An 18,814-nucleotide genomic window follows, 5' to 3' on the forward strand; every position below is an offset into this window, starting at 1 on the left:
CCCATGTGTGTAGACATGGTTCATGGTTCTGGATGTGCTCACGTGTGTGTATTAGGCTAAACAGTCTTCCGTGGCATTCTGGCTTTCCCTTTGTATCTTTGTCTCTTCTCCCAGGTGGGAAGCCTGGCTCCCAGCACCCAGCATCCAACCCCAGGACACAAGAATCACCATTTCATAGTTTATTTATTTATATTTATTTTGAGACAGGATCTTACTATGTAGCCCTGGCTGGTGTGGAACTCACTATATAGTTGACCACGCTGGCCTCAAACTCACAGAGATCTGCCTGCCTCTGCCCCCTGAGTGCTGGGGCTAATGGGATGCACCATCATGCCTGGTTCATTTCATAATTCTTAATCCATACACCTGTGAAACAATGTTTAAAAAAGATTTAGAAAAATTTGTTTTTATTTTATGTGTATGAGTGTATTGCCTGAACATGTGTAAGTGCACCCGTGTTGTGTGGTACCCTTGGAGGTCAGAAGAGGGTGTTGGATTCCCTGGAACTGGAGTTATGGACGGTTGTTAGCTATCATGTGGGTGCTGGGAATAAAACTGGAGTCCTCTCTGCAAGCGCTGTCAGTGCTCTTAACTCCTGAGCCATCTCTCCAGCCCCAAGATTTATTTACTCTTATTTCATGTGTGTATAAGTGCTTGCTTGCATGTATGTATGTGTACCACATACATGCAGTGCCCATGGAGGACAGAAGAGGTCATCAGATTCCCTGGAACTGGAGTTGTAGATGTTATAAGCCACTATGTGGGTGACCTGAGAACTGTACCCAGGTCCTCTGTAAAAGCAGTAAGTGCTCTTAACGACTGAGCTGTCTCTCCAACCCCTCCACCTTAGTTTTGAAACAGGGTCTCTCACTAAATATGGCGCTCACTGTCTTAGCCAGGCTGACTGGGCAGTATGACCCTAGGATCTGCCTGTCTCCATCTCCCCAGTGCTAAGGTTATGGATGTACACAGCCATGCCTGGCTTGTACAGGGCTGCTGGGAATCTGAGCTCAGTTCCTCACACTTATGCAACAAATACTTCACCCATTGAACCATCTCTCCAGCCTCATTTTCCAAATTTTTAAAGTCAAAAATAATTTTGAAAATTTTCTGAAGCTGCTTTGGTTAGCTCTGATTTTCGCCCCCATTCTGGACTCTTCTTTAGTTCTTACTTCTGTGCATTTAGTTGGGAGAAGTTCTGGATGTTAGTCTGTCAGGGAGCCTTTGACCCATCTCTCAAGTCATACAGAACTGTGAGAACATTCCCTAGTCCTGACACTCAGATGATTCTTGGACGACTTTGCTAAAATGGTAAAATCATTTATTTCATATATATATATATATTTATATTTATAAAAGTCATCCTTGTTCTAGAAACATGGAAATTAAAAAGAAATTTTATTACATTTATTTATGTGTGCATGTAGGGTTCGGGGTACATGGGTGCCATCGTGTGTGTGCGTGTGGAGGTCAGAGGACAGCTTGTAGGAGTCAGCTCTCTCCTTCCACCATGTGGGACCTGGGAATTGAACTCAGGTTATCAGGCTTGGCAGCAAGCACCTTAACTCACCGAACCATTTCACTGGCCCAGGAAATTTTTATAAACTAGCATAGCATCAAGAGAAGGGAAAGAGTTTTTAAAATTCATGATGAAGAGATATTTTCTTCATAGTTCCAATAACGTACATTTTTTGTTTTTGTTTTTTGGTTTTTGAGAGAGGGTCTCCCTGTAGCCCAACTGGCCTGGAACTCGATATGTAGATCAGACTGGCCTCGAACCCTCAGATATCTGGCTGCTTCCGCCTTCTGAGTGCTGGGATCAAAGGCTTGCACCACTATGCCCAGCTTTAATGTATATCTTATCAGATGTGCGCTGATGTATCCTGATGGAAAAACAATTATAAATGTCTGGAATCCAAGTGGAGAAGAAGAAATGTCAGTCAGCTCTGGTCTTGAAAATGTGTGGCTTCATGAGAGTCAGGAGTCAAAGAAGCTTAGCTGTGCATGAATATGGAGAAGGAGAGGGCCACACCTCCGGCTGCCTCACCTCCAACCTCCCTGCCTCATCTCTGGGTGGAAGCCTGCTCAGGTTCTCCCATGCCTTAAACCCTTCCATCCAGAACCGAGATCGCCTCCACGCCTGCTTTCTCTAGACACTTTTGCTTTGCACTGGGTGGTAACTCGGGAAAATAATTGTTCAGCCGCTAGTGAACCCAAGTCAGCCTTGAAAGTACTCTGTCTCTGCTTGTTTTCAGTGACCTCTTTGCTATTTGGCAATCAATGCTTTTAATCATGAATCCTTTTACAGTTGGCTTTGCATTAAAAATGTTGGTGGTGTTCTTCCAAAGCCCTTTGTGGAGCTCCGTAACAGACCCTTGCCTGCATTTATGAGCTGGGCACTGCCTGAGGTCCTCTCGTGCCCCACTCCTCCCACTTTATTGGCCACAGAGTGGTTGAGCTCAGTGTCTTTAAAGTGAGTTTCTTAGCAGGGTGTGGTGGCACACGCCTTCAATCCCAGCACTCAGGAGTGAGAGGCAGGTGGATCTCTGTGAGTTCAAGGCCAGCTGGGGCTGCAGGGAGACCCTGTCTCAGAAAGACCCCTCCAAAAAAAGTGAGTTTCTTTTACTCACCAAAGGAGAACCGAAAGATGGAATTTATACAGAGGCAGAATTTCTCCCCCCTGCTTCAAACCCACCACTTTACAAAGAGGGAGTTTTCATGAAGAAAAGCTTATAAAAGTGTATGCTCCTGGGGAAACAGGATTTGGCCTGTATGAAACCATCTCTTTAGTGGGCTGTCTGTCCTAAAGATGTCCCTTCCTTAGCTAGAGGTGAGGGCAGGAGCAGGCAGGACACTGGATTCTTCTTCTGGCTGGTTCTGTGTAGGTGGAAGAGCTAGATGGATGTAAAGAGGCAGCCGGGCTGGCAGGGCTGGCAGGGTTTGTGTCCTGAGAAAGGCCTTGGATCTGGTTGAGTAGGCCGCTTCTGTGCAAGGCAGGGCATCTGTGGGAGAGTCCTGGGCTGCTGTAGCAGATGACCACCACCGGGAGTCCTCAAACAGCAGGTTTTTATCCTCCCGCAGTTCTGGAAGCTGGAAGCTGGTAGCTGGGCTCCGGAGGACCAGGGGGGAGCAGCTGCTCCTGTGTCTGCTGGTGGCCAGCCATCTTCACATTCTTCGAGTTGTGACAGTGTGATGTCAACTCCTGCTGCTGTTTTGCTGTGTTGTCCCTGCCAGAGCCAGTGTTCTCCTTCTACAATGTGGGTCCTCCTAGGGATGGCACTCAGGTTGCCAGCCTGGCACTGGGCACCTTTACCCACTGGGCCATCTTGCTGATGTGTGCGTGTGCGTGTGCGTGTGCGTGTGTGTGTGTGTGTGTGTGTGTGTGTGTGTGTGTGGTGTCGTCCCCTCCTTGTCCTAGAAGCATACTGCTAGTCATATTAGATTTAGGGCCATATATAACAACATTTTAACTATATCCTCAAAGACCTTACTTCCAAATACAGCCAGGTACTGAGGGTTGGCTGAGCAGGGTTTGCACGGGGTCACTGGCAAAGATGGTGACTTAAAAACTTTGCCAATGGCCCCATGCACTTGAAACTGTGCCCCTGCGTTTCTTCCAATTTGATAACTTCCTCTTAAGCTAGTTATATTGCCCAGAAGACGATGGAGTTCGGAGCCAACAGGGATTTACATTTCAAAGGTGTTTCACAGTCCCTGGCATTCCCCTGGGAGTGCGGGCTGGCGGCAGCCACACAGAGCTGAACAGGTCGCAGTACGCCGCTGAACACACAACAGAGTGGGATCTGCGGCTGTGTTCATGGGACGATCTATCACTTGCTATTTCCATCTCGATCTGTAGTTTCTCCTCTGTCCGCATCTGCACCTACTGAGCCTCCAATGAGAGTCTAAGATCCTTAAATGTGAAGATTTCTTGGCCTTAGCAGTGCCATTTTACAAAAACTAACTGATCTATGGGGAAAAGACTGACAGGTAAAATGAGAACGGTACCTGCTGGGCTGTGGAGAAGTCAAAGCAGAGGTTGATGGAGGTTTAGAATGGGTAATAAGATGCGGTAAAGGCCATGGTCAGAGTCAAGGGATGTTGCTGAGGTGTGATCAGAGGCTTCGGTGGTGGACTGGATGTGGGAAGGGAGAAGAGGGAAGGTCCAAAGGTGACTCACCGGTCTTAGATGCCATCTAATGTATGGAATGACCGACTGACAGGGATCTGTGGAGGACCATCAAAGGCATTTGATGCATATTAATAACCAAAGCTGTGAGACAGTCAAGAAAAAAAATCTCAAGAAAGTGATTTCTTATGTGGGTCAGGAATCCAGACACTTTGATATTATCCATATTTAGATGGTTCTGGAAACCAAGGGAATTGGATGGGACCTAGCAGGGAAAGATCAGAGATGGGAAGAGCAGGGCCTGCCTTGGTGAACTGGTGCTGGGCTGCTTTCTGTATTCCCCTTAGGGAAATCAATGTACATGTGAGGCCTAGCCATTTCCAGATATTGGCAACTCCTTACTTGGTAGGCGGGTCTCTCCAGTCAGAGTGTGAGCTCCTTGCCAGCAGGGAAGCAGTCTATCCTCATGCCGCCCTTTCTACAATCTCCTCCGGCACTAAGCAGGTCCTCAGCACGTAGGATCAGTGGGGCTAGTGAAGTAAAGGCCATTAGTTACTTGTTGCTGTCACAAAATGTCACAAAAGCCACTTAACGGCTCATGTTTTGCTTCAGAGCTCCAGGGTAATTCTGTCATGATGGGAAGCTGCTTGAGGCACTGTTCACATTGTGTCTGAAGGAGTCTTCCTTCCCTTGGCCAGTGGTCTCTGGGACTGTCAATTTGGGAGCAAGCTGAGACAGAGGATCAAGAGACAGGTGTGCACCGAACTCCGCCTCATTGCTGTGGGTCAGTGCTGATCACTGTTTGAAGTCATCAGCTCTACCTGCTTTAGATGTGACACACTGACCCAAGAAGTGTCCTTGTGTCCTTCCTGTACCCGCGTGTCCTTCCTGTACCGCGAGTCCTTCCTGAAAGGGTAGGTGTAGTTTCTACTGCTTGTGTCACAGAAAGGGCCATGGAGCAAACCCAGCAGGAAGTGACCAACAGAACAGGCCCTGTAGCTCCATGTGGTCAGACGAGTTCAACGTACAGTGGTGAGGGACGAGGTGGAAGCTCATTTTCAAAGATGCATCATCTAGGATCCTGGTAAATGATGAGGGCCCAAGTCTTGACTTGTAGAAGACAGACCAGGTATCCTTGTATTGCTTCCCAAAAGCACAGAAATAGAGGCAGTACAGCTGGTGAGCCATGTGTCCATTCATCTGCCCCAGTTGCAACTTTAAAGAATGAAATAGTCTGCTTTACAGTGAGCAGGAAGGGAGGGTGTACACCACTGAGCCGGTGACAGCTGCCCAGCACGTAGGAGTGAGCGCACTGCCAGCGTCCTTGTTTAACTGGTAGTAGACATCAGTGACCGATCTTAGCTCTGTGGATGGCACTATGTAACCCTTCTCAGAATAACTAGTTGATTGGTGTTAGTACTTTATAGGAAGCCTATTTGCCATCCCGGCAGCAGGGTTAGTAAATGCTTGTGGTATGATTGGGTGATAAAGGATAATGCTTTTTGTGCTTAGGTCAGTAACCACATGAGGTCTTGTATTATGTAAAATCTCCGTATTTGGTAACTGAATGGGTGCGTGTGAGGCAGGCACCAGAGGAAGACTGGTGAGCCGGCCTGTTGGTGCGTTGCTGACCTGGGGCAAAGCAGGGGGATTGTATGCTTCAAAGCATGAATTTCTATTTCAGATACATTCCCTTTACATTTTTTCTAACCCTGGGGAGGGGCAGGAGAGCTCTTTAGGGACAGTCGCAGTGTGACACAGGGTCTAAGGTCCCTAGTGAGCCTCTGGCTGAGACCTCAAGGGTTGAGAAAGAGGCCCTTAGAGCAGGATGGAATGGTCTCTGCTATTTGAGTTTTCTTCAGTTCTTCAGGAGATGAAAGAAGTGTATGAACTAGAAGAACAGAGGGCCTGGACACTGGTAAGCAGGGCTGCCTGTGGGAAAGCCTGATCCTGGGTCTCCTGACCTAGACTGAACCCCAGCCTGGCCAGCCACACTGCCATTCAGTGTATCCTCGGGGTGGACTCTATAACTTGACAGAAAGTACTGAGCTGCTGGTGACGGGTCATCTGGCTGGGCCCTATGTGCAGTTATGTGTCCTTCCTTATACAAGAGAGGCTGAGGGAGATGGGAGAGGCAGACACACAGACAAGGCCATGTGAAGATGGAGGCAGAGTGAAGTGATGTGGTCACAAGCTAAGGGATGCAGATGGCCCCCAGACTCCAAAAACATAAGACACAGATCCTCTCCAGAGGCAGTGTGGCCTTGCTGACTTTGAGTTTAGGCTTCTGTTCTTTAGAATTCTGAGATAACAAGGTTCTGGGTTTTTATTTATTTTTATTTTATGTATATGAGTGTGTTGCCTGCATGTAGGTTGGCGCACCCATGTTGTGCAATGCCCATGGAAGTCAGAAGAGGGCATTGGATCCCCTGGAACTGGAGTCACGGATGGTTGTTAGCTGCCATGTGGGTGCTGGGAATCAAACCTGGGTCCTCTGAAAGAGCAGCCAGTGCTCTTAACTGCCAAGCCAGCTCTCTAGCCCAGTTCTGTTGTTAAAACTATGAAGTCTGTGATGTGTTACAGCATCCCTAAGAGCCAGCTTCATCTCCCCTGTTAGCATTCAGTTATCTCTGCCAGGCACAACAAACTGTTCCCCCTGTCACACCAACCTTTCCTATTCACTGATTCCCAGCATTCTCCTCGGCCCTACTTGATTCTGAGTTCCTTGGGCCAGCAGCTTTTACCCCAGTACCCAACATAGAATCTTCTAGCAGGATATTGCAGGAGACAGGGCATGCTAACATCACAGGTCAGGAACAAGGAATTACCATACCAATGCTGATCTTAGCTCTATGGAAAAAAATCACCTCATCTGTGAGATGGTTGATAAAGGTGTTTGGGGTACAGGGTGTATGGGAACCCTGGTTCTCACTAAGGTTACCAAGATGTGTCCTGGGTAGTGGATGGCTGGCATGCGATCAATGCTATGAGTGACTGCTGTCTGGCTATTCAGATGCATTCTTCCAGCTGGTGGTCTGAGGCAGGGATATATACTCAGGTATCTTTTCTGTTCTGAGACAGGGTCTTGCTAGATAGCCTCAGGCTGGCCTCAAACTCATGGTCTTCCTGCCTCAACCAGCATGCTGAGATTATAGGTGGCATGCCATTATACCTGGCTAAACACAGGTGGCTATAGAGGCTGGGTAGATTTAAGTGAGACAGTGCATCCCGAGAGTGGTGAGAACTGGGAATCTGGAGGTACACTCCCCTGTTACAGGCATCCAGTTTACCAGAAACAAATCAGCATACATGTAACAAGCAGCTTGGACCAGCTCTGGGCTGGCTCATAAACTTCATGAGGTCTTAATGTGTGCTAGGTAGCAGTTGCATGGTATCTTGTAAAAGTAGGCCTAGGGTTCAGGCTGAAGCAGCATGAGGATGATGAGTTTGAGGCCAATCGGGCTATATACAAGACCCTGTCTCTCTTACATGTAAGTAAAGGTTATTTTCTATAGCAAGCTACCTTTGCTATAAATAAAGTTTTACAGGAACATAGTCATGTCCACTTATTTACATAAGTCGATGGCTACTTTGGCCCTGTACCGGGAGGATTGAGTAGTTGAAGGGAGAGGTGCCATGGCCCACAAAGCTAGGTGTATTTACTGTTTTGCCTTTGCAGAAAACGCTTGCCAACCCCAGGATTTTTACCTTCAGGAGCCTCAGTGGGAGCAACATAATTTGTTTTTCAAGACTGTCATCCTGATAAACCCAATACACATCCTACTACTGAGCTCTTGATAAAATGTCTTTCATGTAATTCACAACCTTGGGCAAGTTACGTAACTTTCTCTGTCTGGTTACCCAGGCATGGTGTCTACTGTGCCAGCTCCTCTCTGGGCCACTGACATGCTTCTCTGGAAGATGTGTTTCCTCTTAGCTCTGGCACAGGGTTGGGAAGGATGTGGCTGTTGGGACAATGGCAGTGGGCCCATGAGCCCTCCATGGATGCATCTGTAAAAGGCCAAGTTACTGACTCAGGAAGCTGGAGCTCACCTCATCACTGTGTCATCTCACAGCCCCCTGCTGGCTCAGGACTGCTGATACTGTATAACACTGCGAGGCAGTGGGAACCACAGCTAGGCTTTGATTTTCCAGCTGGTCTGGATCTCTCGGCCAGCAAGGGAAGGGAGACCAATTGTCCAGAGCCTCCTCTCTCCAATTTCATCTGCTCTGCTGGGTCCTATGCTGAGACAGTAGTGATAAAAGATGGATGAAGAGCAGCTCCGAGGGGTCTGGGATCAGGATCTGGTCACTCCTTTACCCCGTGGGATGAGCCCCAGTGGCTGGGCCCCCGAGGCTGTCCTGGGGCAGGGAGAAGACCTTTGCTTTTGGACTTGCTGCAGACCCTCTGCTTGAGAGATGTCCTTTCCCTTCAGTAAGTTGCCAAGTTTAAGTTTTCATGTGTGGGAAAGACCAGTGTGCTGCTAAAATTGGAGAAAGTGAAAACCGTGTCTACTCTACGATGAAATGCCTGCTCCCGAGGCCTGAGCATGATTCTAACCTGCATCTGTGCCAAAGCGCTGCCCTGCAGAGGCGTTCATGCTGACCCACACAGGTCAACGAGTGGCGACTTTGTTCTTCTTTGTTCTTTCTCTTAAGACTCCTTTGGTGGGGGCTGGAGAGATGGCTCAGTGGTTAAGAGCGCTGGCTGCTCTTGCAGAGGACCTGGGTTCACTTCCCAGCACCCACATGATGACTAACAGCCATCCAAACCATCAGTTCCAGGGGATCTGATGTCCTCTTCTGACCTAAGTAGGCCTTGCATGACACAGGTGCACTTCCATACATGCAGGCAATACACTCATACACATAAAATAAAAATAATAAAATATTATCCTTTGTGGATATAAAATAATAAATATTATTATTATATTATATAAAATAATAAAATATTATCCTTTGTGGATATATAAATTGAGAACACCAAGAGGTACCTCTCTCACAGTTTTGTGTGGCTGTCAGGAGGTCAAAGGGATCTGTATTTGAGTGTGGGGCACCCACTCTTCTACAAATAAACCTCTACCCTATGCTCTATTAAAAATAAAATAAATTAAAAAAACTAAAAATGAAGTCTCTGTTGAGTTTTTGGCCATCTCTCTGTCTTCCTAGGATTCCACCTCAGTCAATGGTTCCGTTCAGGTTGATCACCGATGAAGCAGCAGCGGCAGCAGGGCGTGGACGCCGATGGTGATGGGGAGAGGTGAGCTTTCTGGTCTTTTGGTCTCCAGCTGTGATCACCCACGTCTGCACCCTGCACGGTGAATCTGGGCACCCATGTCAGGCATGCCTGCACGGTTGTGCAGAGTCTCGGCCTCTTTTCTGGGTTTCACGCAATGTGCTGCTTTTCCTCTGTGATTTGCTGTTGCGGGTGTCCTGGGGCCCTCCGGGCGGGGGTAGAGTCGGTGCAGAGTCACGAGTCACGGACACAGACACCGGGAATCAGGTGAGAAGCAGGCAGTGCAAGCAGCTGCAGACTCGTTTATTGCGGATATGGGGCTCCCTTATATCCCCCTCCCGGTGTCCCATTGGTCCATCGATAGGTCATGTCTGTTCCCCATTGGCTCTCCGTATCAGGCCATTTTCACATCAGCTGTCTCTATCTTTTGGCAGAACACAGGTTTGCCTTAGCCGGTTGTTTCTGGCACGTTTGCAGTGCACATGTGCTGGTTGTTCAGGCCACACTTCCTCCTCCAATTTGCTGAGCTGTGATTGTTTGCGCCGTGACTCCGTCACACCTGCCAGGATAAAGGTGCTGAGCTGGGTGTTTTATCTGCGGTGCTGAGGTTCTTTGTCTATGATACAGAAACACGCACACTGTTTATCTACTAGTGAGAAACTGTTGTTTTAGAGGATATTAGTTATTTGATCCCCACATCCTCTATCAGATCGAGACAGGCCCTCGACCAGGAGGCGTGTGGCTTGATGCCCTCCCGGGCTGCCTGGGAGGTCCTGGCTCTCTTCCTGCAGCCTCTTTCCCTGGAAGTGACTGAGTAAAGTCACAGAGCCAGCTGTCAGCATGGGGACTTTTTCACACAGGAAAAAACACCACAGGAGATTGGAAGCACGTGGTGACACTGGGTGCCAGCCTGTGAATGAGGCACCTATGCAATGGCTTTGCTGATTTGCAGCTCAGTGACTGATGTGCCAAGTATCTTTGTATTATTTGATGCTTTCCCTTAAGAGCCCAGTTTCTGAGGATCAAATATAATGCCAGTCTCCTCAGGAGAGTAGCAATGGTATCATCCCCAGGAATGTGCTTCCTGGAGCCCACAGACGCACTGAGAAGCCTCCTTTGTGGAAGCATGGACAGAGGTAACAAGCAGTCCACTAAGAGAGATGTTTTACCCATACATAAACACATACATTGACATATGAGCATATAATTTACATTTTAAAGATTTATTACTTTTTATCTTTTTAGATATTTTATTACTTTTTAATTTTATGTGTATAAGTGTATTGTCTGCATGTGTGTAAGTACACCCATGTCATGCAATGCCCATGGAGGTCAGAAGAAGGCATGAGATCCCCTGGAACCAGAGTTGCGGATGGTTGTTAGCCACCATGTGGGTGCTGGGAATCAAACCCAGATCCCCTGCAAGAGCAGCCAGTGCCTGAGGAACAACATGGGAGGTTGTCTTCTGAACTTCATGCGCACACATGTACACATCTTCCTCCCAACACCCCCTACACACACACACAGAGAGAGAGAGAGAGAGAGAGAGAGAGAGAGAGAGAGAACACGAATGAGTTACTTTTCTGTTGCTTATAAGGGAAGAGTTTATTTGCGCTTATGGTTCCAGAGGAATTAGAGTCCATCATGGGAGGGAGGCATGGTGAGGTGGCCCGAGCAGGGAACATAGTGCTCACATCTTCAAGCAGGCACAGGAAGCAGCAGGTAACTGGAGATCTGACAAGGCTTAAGGACTCTCTAACCCCGCCCACAGTGACGTGCTTCCTCCAACATGGCCACACCTTCCAAGATCTCCCAAAACAGCACCACAAACTGGGGACAAAATGTCCAAATACTTGGAGCCTATAGGGGACATTCTCATTCAAACTACCACCACCACCACCACAACCACCCACCCCCCCCACAGAGAGAGAGAGAGAGAGAGAGAGAGAGTATGAGAATGAGAATGAATTTATTTTAGCCTCTTTTCCAAAGATTAGTCAAGAGGAATTTGGAATGCATGTTACCTTTTTAAGCTTTCGTTCCTCCCAAGTTAAACCATGTCTAGGTCTTACGCTAACTTAAAATCCTAGAAAGATGGGGACCCTATGACAAGAGCAGAGATTCTCCTATTCAACTTTAAATTTTGCTTATTACAGACATGTCTGGGAGACTGCGGTTCTGTGTGTCCTAAAGGCTCATAAACAAATCCATTATCCTACAAGGATTCCTTTTTTAAAAAATACTTTATTATTTTTATTTTATATGTATATGTATGAGTGTAGTACCTGCATGTGTGTAAGTGCACCTGTATTGTGCAATGCCCACGGAGGTCAGAAGAAGGCATCAGATTCCCTGGAACTGGAGCTACAGATGGTTGTTAACCACATGTGGGTGCCGGGAATCAAACCCAGGTCCTCTGCAAGGGCAATCAGTCCTCTTAACTGATGAGCCATCTCTCCAGACCGTGTACAGGGATTCTTAAACAGTTACCAAAGTTCACTCTCATTAATTGATTATACAAATTTATGATGATTTGATAATATTAGTTACCACTAATACAATATCTACTGTAAATAGTCTGTCCAATGGAGCCTGGTCAACCCACTCAGCATTACACCCTTAAAGAAAACGAATTCTTTCTCTCCTAGCAGCTATCAGTTACAAATAGTTCCTTAGCTGGGTTGGGGCTCATATGGGTCTTGTGCATGCTGTCACCATTGCTGCGAGTTCTTGTAACTGATCTGATGTCTGGAAGACCCTTTCCCTGTGGTCATTCATCATCTCTGTCTCTTACAATACTGCCCTCTCTGAGTAACTGATCTGATGTCTGGAAGACCTTTCCCTGTGGTCATTCATCATCTCTGTCTCTTACAATACTGCCCTCTCTTTAGCAGTGATCCCTCAACTTGGGAGGCAGAGGTTTGATATAGGTGTCCTATTGGGGATACGCACTCTGCAGACTCTTATTTCTATGTATGTTGTTGTCCAGTTGTAGGTCACTGTGTTAATCACCATCTGCTGTATGAGGAAGCTTCTCTGGGAGAGCTGAGTGATGCATTAATCTATGGGTACAACAATAAGTCATTTGGAGTTGATTTAATACTCTGTCCATTTGGGAGAATAACAGTAGTAGCCTCTCCCCATGACCTGTGACCTGCCGCAGGTTTCAAGGCCTGATATCAGTGTCGGGTATAGGCTCCACCTTGTGATGTGGACCTTAAATTCACTTAGAAAGTGAAGTGGTTGGTTACTCTCATACATTTGTGCCACTATTGCACAAGCGGGCATATCTCACCAGGTCATTTGTTGTACATCACAGGATTTACAGCCAGGCAAGGCTGATGATGACTTTTCTGTGAATGCTAGTCAGTAGAGATGAAGCTTTGAGGCCAATACCAGCTTGATTTCTCCCTTTTGGTCTACAACACGTGTATGTGGTATCTTCGGAAATAGCGTCTTACCATTGAGTCTGGTAGGTAACCAAGGGCAGGGGCAGTGGCCAGTATTATTTGAGGGCCTATGGGATCCTTGCTTAACAGCTTTGGGTACACAAATTTGACTTAATAGGCCTAACATATAAGGCCTTAATATAGAGGCTTTATATATATATGGGATATATATATATAATATGTATATAAAAACATGAAATTGAATGAGGGTATTAAGGGGGTGCAGATGGGGAAGAGGTCTAAATATGATAAAAATATAGTGTATGAAATTCTCAAAAATTCAGTTAAAAGTAAAAAAAGGAAAAAGTATTGGTGGATTTCTTCTAAAAAAATTATTTTATGTGTATGAGTGTACTGCTTGCATGTGTGTAAGTGCACCTGAGTTCTGCACTGCCCATGGAGGTCAGAAGAGGGTGTTGAAGTCAGTCACTTGGAACTGGAATTATGGATGGTTGTCAGCTGCTGTGTGGTTGCTGGGAATCGAACCTGAGTCCTCTGCAAGAGTAGCCAGTGCTCTTAACCACTGAGCCATCTCTCCATCCCTGAATATCTTATTAGTAATAATATCAATCAAACATATCTAGAAGACTATAGAGGTGTATAACAGTTTGGGGACACCAGGAGGATTCAGATAAGCCTTGTAATGTTGATGGACCCTGAGGAATTGAGTCAACCCTAGGCTGTATCAGTGGGTCTAGGGCTCTAATCCTCAGTCAGCATTCAGGAGGAGTTTGCAGTCTGCAAGTCAAAGGGGTCCTTCACTAGGACCCAGCCCTCCTGCACTCTGATAATGGATTTCCCAGTCTCATCACTGGCCTCACAGGCCAGGCAAGCACTCTACCGTGGAGTGCCAGCCCCATCCTGAAATGGTCACTTCACTTCGCTGGTTTCCCTGCATACCTCTTAGGGAACGAGTTCCATGTGCTCAGAGAGAAATAAGGTGCTGTGTGTCTGGCAGGATTCTTTACATCGGTAAGAAGGAAAACAGGAACAACCTTTCATCCAGGGTCTCCAGTGTGAGGCACCTGCTGGTCTGCTGCCCACAGGAAAAGACTTGACAGGGCAGAGGGCTGCTGTGTGTGTAGTGCTGGGGCCTCCAGTTCTCCATTCATGAAAGGGCTTACAGCGTTGTTCAGGGTGGCAAGAGATTCAGTCAGGAGACATCTGCCATTCTGTGTCCTGCTTGTACAAAGATGAAGAAGTCGCCACACTGTCAAACCAAGTAAAGCGCAAAACAGCAGCAAGCAAACAACCCTGGGAAAGTAAGGTGTACATGACAGTCAGATGTGATGACGACCCTGAAACCCAGGACAGCCTGAGCTCTAAGATGGAGACAGGTCAAAAGGCCAAGGGAGGAATTAGTCAGGATATTGATGCTACTGGTCCTCCTCCAGCATGTCCCGTCCCCGTGTGTCGTCAGCTCCGCTCCTTTCTCCAGCCACCTTTCAGGTAAGTGCAGATACAGCAGTGCCCTCGGCGCTAACAGGATGCCAGGCCTTTCCTCTCTGGAGCTTCTGTGCTGAGACAGAACAACGTTGTGGGTCTCCAGTAAGGGCTGTTTTGGGAAGTGTGCCTCTGCCCATCTCTACTCAGGTGGTGACTGACGTTCATGCAGAAGGGAAGGAAAAGAGATTCTAAGTTTGCAAAGACTTCAAAGCAACAAATGCACCCTGTTATTTTTTACTTGGATGTCTGCCAGAAGACACTTTCTAGAATGGTTTTCAATGAGTTATTTCCCACTGGTCCCACAAACTCTGAAGCTAGAGTCTAGCTTAGTACAAGAAAAAGAAACTATACATAGTAATTAAGATGTAGAGCATTTCATTAGTAAGCTGAACACTCCTGTAATGTGCTCTTTAAGTATTTGCTTTAAAAACCTGTTTTAGAGGGCTGCAAATACAGCTCAGCAGTTAGGAGTGCTTGCTGTCCTGCAGAGGACCCAAGGTCGGTTCCTCGCACCCATGTCTGGTGGTTCACAACCACCTGTAACACCACTTCCAGGGGATCCAATACCTTCATCTGGCCTCTGTGGGCACCCGCACTTACATGGTAAACATAAATGCACACACATACACATAAATAATAAATAAATCTTTAAAAAACTTTTCTAGGACTGGAGAGCTGGCTTTGGGAGTTCTTAGCCTTCCCCATTTCTAGTATCACCGCCTGGCTTCCTGTGCGTGGTTGAAGATGTGGGAACTCAGCTTTCTGTTCCAGCCATCTCTGCTGCCGCGCTCCCCTGCCGTGATACAGTCCTCCTGCTGGAACTGGAAGTCAAATAAACTCTTCCTCTGTAAGTTGCGTTGCTCATGGTGTTTTATCACAGTGACACAATAGTGGCAAACACAGAGGAGCACTGCTTAGTGACTTGTTCCTCTGGCTTGTGCTCAGCTACTTACAAAAACTTTTATTATTTTTATTTTATGTGTGTGAGCATATTGCCTGCATGTATGCAAGTGCACCCATGTCATGCAGTGCCTGCGGAGGTCAGAAGAGGGCATCGGATGCCCTGGAACTGGAGTTACAGATGGTTGTTAGCCACCACATGGGTGCTGGGAATCAAATCCAGGTCCTCTGCAAGAGCAGCCAGTGCTCTTAACCACTGAGCAATCTCTCCAGTCCCCTCAGCCTACTTTTTTGTATAACCCAGGCCCACCTGCCCAGGGAAAGCACCACCCACAGTGGGTTGGACCCTCCCACATTACTCAACAATCAAGAAAATGCCTCACAGACACGGCCATAGAGGAAATTCCCCAGCTGAGGTTCCCTCTTCTTGGGTGTATCAAGTGGATAGTTGATGCTACCAGGTCCACTTGACATATAAACACATCAATATTAAACCATAACCTTTCCATTACTTGTCCCCAAGAGCTCATTAATATTAATATCGCAATATAAAACATGCTACAACTTTAAAAGTTCCACCATCCTTAAAAATTCCATACTTTAAAACTTCAGTGTCTCTTTAAAACAATCCAAAGTCTCTTAACTGTGGAATAAAAATAAGTTAAATGCTTCTTACTCTTAAGAGGGAAGAGCCAGGGCACAACCATTGGTCAGAGTGTTTTATCACAGCAATAGAAAGTTACCTAGGACACACACACACACATACATATTTGTGTTCGTATCCTATTCAGTCCCCTTCACCTGCTCTCATCTCCTAACCCTCCCATTGGTCCCTTTGTCTCCCCTGATACTCAGGTGGGAAATTTCAAAGATGACCGAAAATTTGCTGTAACTCAGGAACATAAGTTGTCCCTAGAGGTAGTTGTTGATCATTTCAAAATATTCAGATGATTCAGACTTGCACTGCTGATGATCATCAGGCAGGACAGCCCGAGCTTTCCATTGTAAATACCCAGAAGGAGGAAGTGATTTCCAAACACTCAGGTAGCTGACTGTATATGTGACTTCCTGTGTCACTCTTCTTCATAATGATTTTAATTTATGCAAGACTTCTAAAGCAGAATCATAGCTCCTCTGGGGGAAGTGGCAGGTATGTAGGAAATATTACACTATTTGGAGAATATCAGAGCATCTTTACATGGTAGTCAACACACAAGGTTAAAAATGTTAAACTTGCTAGGCATGGTGGTGCACCCCTTTAATCTCAGCGCAAGGGAAATAGACGCAGGTGGGTCTCTGTGAGATAGCCTGGTCCATACAATGAGTTCCAGGCCAACTGGGCCTACAGGGAGACTCTGTCACCCAAAAAAGTTAAACTGGCTAAACAGAATGTCCCAGTCTCTGGATACCACAGAACACAAGTTGATGTTTCTTTGTGAAGTTTCTTAGAGGATTTTTGGCGTGTAAATATGGATGTCTGGGTTATGTGATTGTTGGGGGTCCACTGACATCTGCTCTGTGTGACTTCCACTGACCTCTGTAGAGATTTTGTCTGTCTGATGTATGACGTATTGGAATAGGGTTTCCCGCAACCCTACTTAGAGTTGATTAGAAGTCAGACAGTCCACCCACGAGAAGCCTAGTCAGGTAGGAATGTCTTTCTTGGGGTACATTTTGGCTGCAGTATAGGTGGTAGGATGTTATAATAGGAACCATCTCTGGTTCAGAATTTGTTTATTACTAGACCCCAACCACAGACTTAGTTTCCTTTCTACCCCCCTGGCTGTAGGATGCATGACACACAGTCAATAGCTGTGTGTGAACCATTAGAAGCCTACAAACTTATTTTGTACTGTTCATACTTTTCTATAAGTATAAATGAAATCCTCTACTAGGGTGTTGAATAAATTTAGTCTTTGTAGGTATGATGGTTAATATTGTCAACTTGACAGGATCTAGAATCACCCGAGACAAGCCTCTGGGCAAGCCTGTGAGGGACTATCTTCATTGGGCTTATTGAGGTGGGAAGACTCACCTTAACTATGGGTGGTACCATTCCCTGGGCTTGGGTCCGAGGCCATATGAAAAGGAGAAAGCGAGTTGGCCTCCAGCACTCATCTCTCTGTCTCTTCACTCATAATGCAGTGTGAGCAGCTGCCTCAGGCTCCTGCTGTCTTCCCCACCACGATGGACTGTTCTCTAGAACTATGAGGCAAAATAAATCCTTTTTTCCTTTAGTTGATTTTGTCAGGGCATTTTATCACAGCAACAGAAAAGTAATACAGTAAGATATTTAAGAAGCACTCTGCTCAGATCTGCTTGTGTTTGCATGGTCAGCCTTGCTCTGAGTGGGAAGGAGAGGCTTTCTGGAGTTTCAGTCTTTACCCTTACCTGGCTGGGGCAGAGCAGGCCTGAAGTAAGAGGGCATTCGAAATCTCAGGATGTTGCAAGCTTTGGGGACTGACTGTTTCCGTCAGTTTTCTGTGCCATGATAAAGCAACTGAGAAGATTTAGTTTGGCTCCTGGTTTCAGTAGACGGTGGCTTGGCCCAGCTGTTTTAGGCTGTGGTGAGCTGGAACATCAGGTGGGGAGTACGTGAGGAGGAGGTTATTCCTCATGGCAGCCAGGAAGCCAAAGAAAGAGAAAGGGCCAGGGTCTCCATGTCTCCTTCAAATGCAGGCTGCCACCCCTGGTGACCTAGTTTCCTCCTCCCAGGCCCCACTTCCCGAAAGCCCTACCACTTCCCAATAGTGCCACAGGCTGGCAGCCACACCTTCCGCACATGGCCTTTGGGGGCCATTAAGACCCAAGTGTCACACTGGCCCAGAACACAGAGGCTATTACTTAGTGCTCTGCCATGTGACACCAGAAAAAAGACTAGGGGCTGCTGCTGTTGACGTGTGGGATGCTGTCGTGACCACACATGTTCCTCCATGTGGCTTGTTTTCATCCGGCCCAGAGTCTCAGTGGGAAGCATGCCAGGGAGAATTCCGTCTTGGGCATCAGGCTCAGTCCCTGTCCTGATGTCTATCTCTCAGTCCTCCTTCATGAACACTGAGGGTCTGGGACTGTAGCTCGCTCCTTTCTCAGTGAAGCAAGGCTGTGCAGACATTGCTCCCTCAGGGTCAGCGGAGCAATCCACAGCTTCCCAGATGGCTGGGCGGGGACTCCCGGGGCCTCCACCTGTGGGCTTAAAGCGAGGCTCTTGACTGGATTAGGACACCTCGTGTCATATTCTTTGTGGTAATAGAACCAGTTCGAAGGCAAAGGTGAAAAGCTGTGTAACGATGAGCACTTTTGCTGGGACCGGTGGCATTAAGCCTGTACTCCTCGCACTTGGGAGGTGAATGCAGAGATAGGATTTTAAGGACAGTCTCAGCTGTGTGGTGACATGGAGGCCATCCTCAGTTAAACAGATGAGACTGTTGTCAAACCCCAACCAGCAAACAAAATGTTACAATGTTAGTAAGCTGAAAAACTGGCTGGCAATTATTTAGCTAACAACTCTGGAGGCCATTGTTAAAGGTAAGGGAGGAAGAAAGAAAGGGTGGGGTCAGCGCCTCCGCCAGCCTCCGCCTGGCCTTCCCCTAAAATCCACGGTTACTGTTCGGTTTCTGACTTCTAGTACACACTGGCTCTCATGTTGTTCAACGT

The sequence above is a fragment of the Nannospalax galili genome, unplaced genomic scaffold (genome assembly GCF_000622305.1).
Source record: "Nannospalax galili isolate Female #2095 unplaced genomic scaffold, S.galili_v1.0 scaffold469, whole genome shotgun sequence".
NCBI classification, from domain to species: domain Eukaryota; kingdom Metazoa; phylum Chordata; class Mammalia; order Rodentia; family Spalacidae; genus Nannospalax; species Nannospalax galili.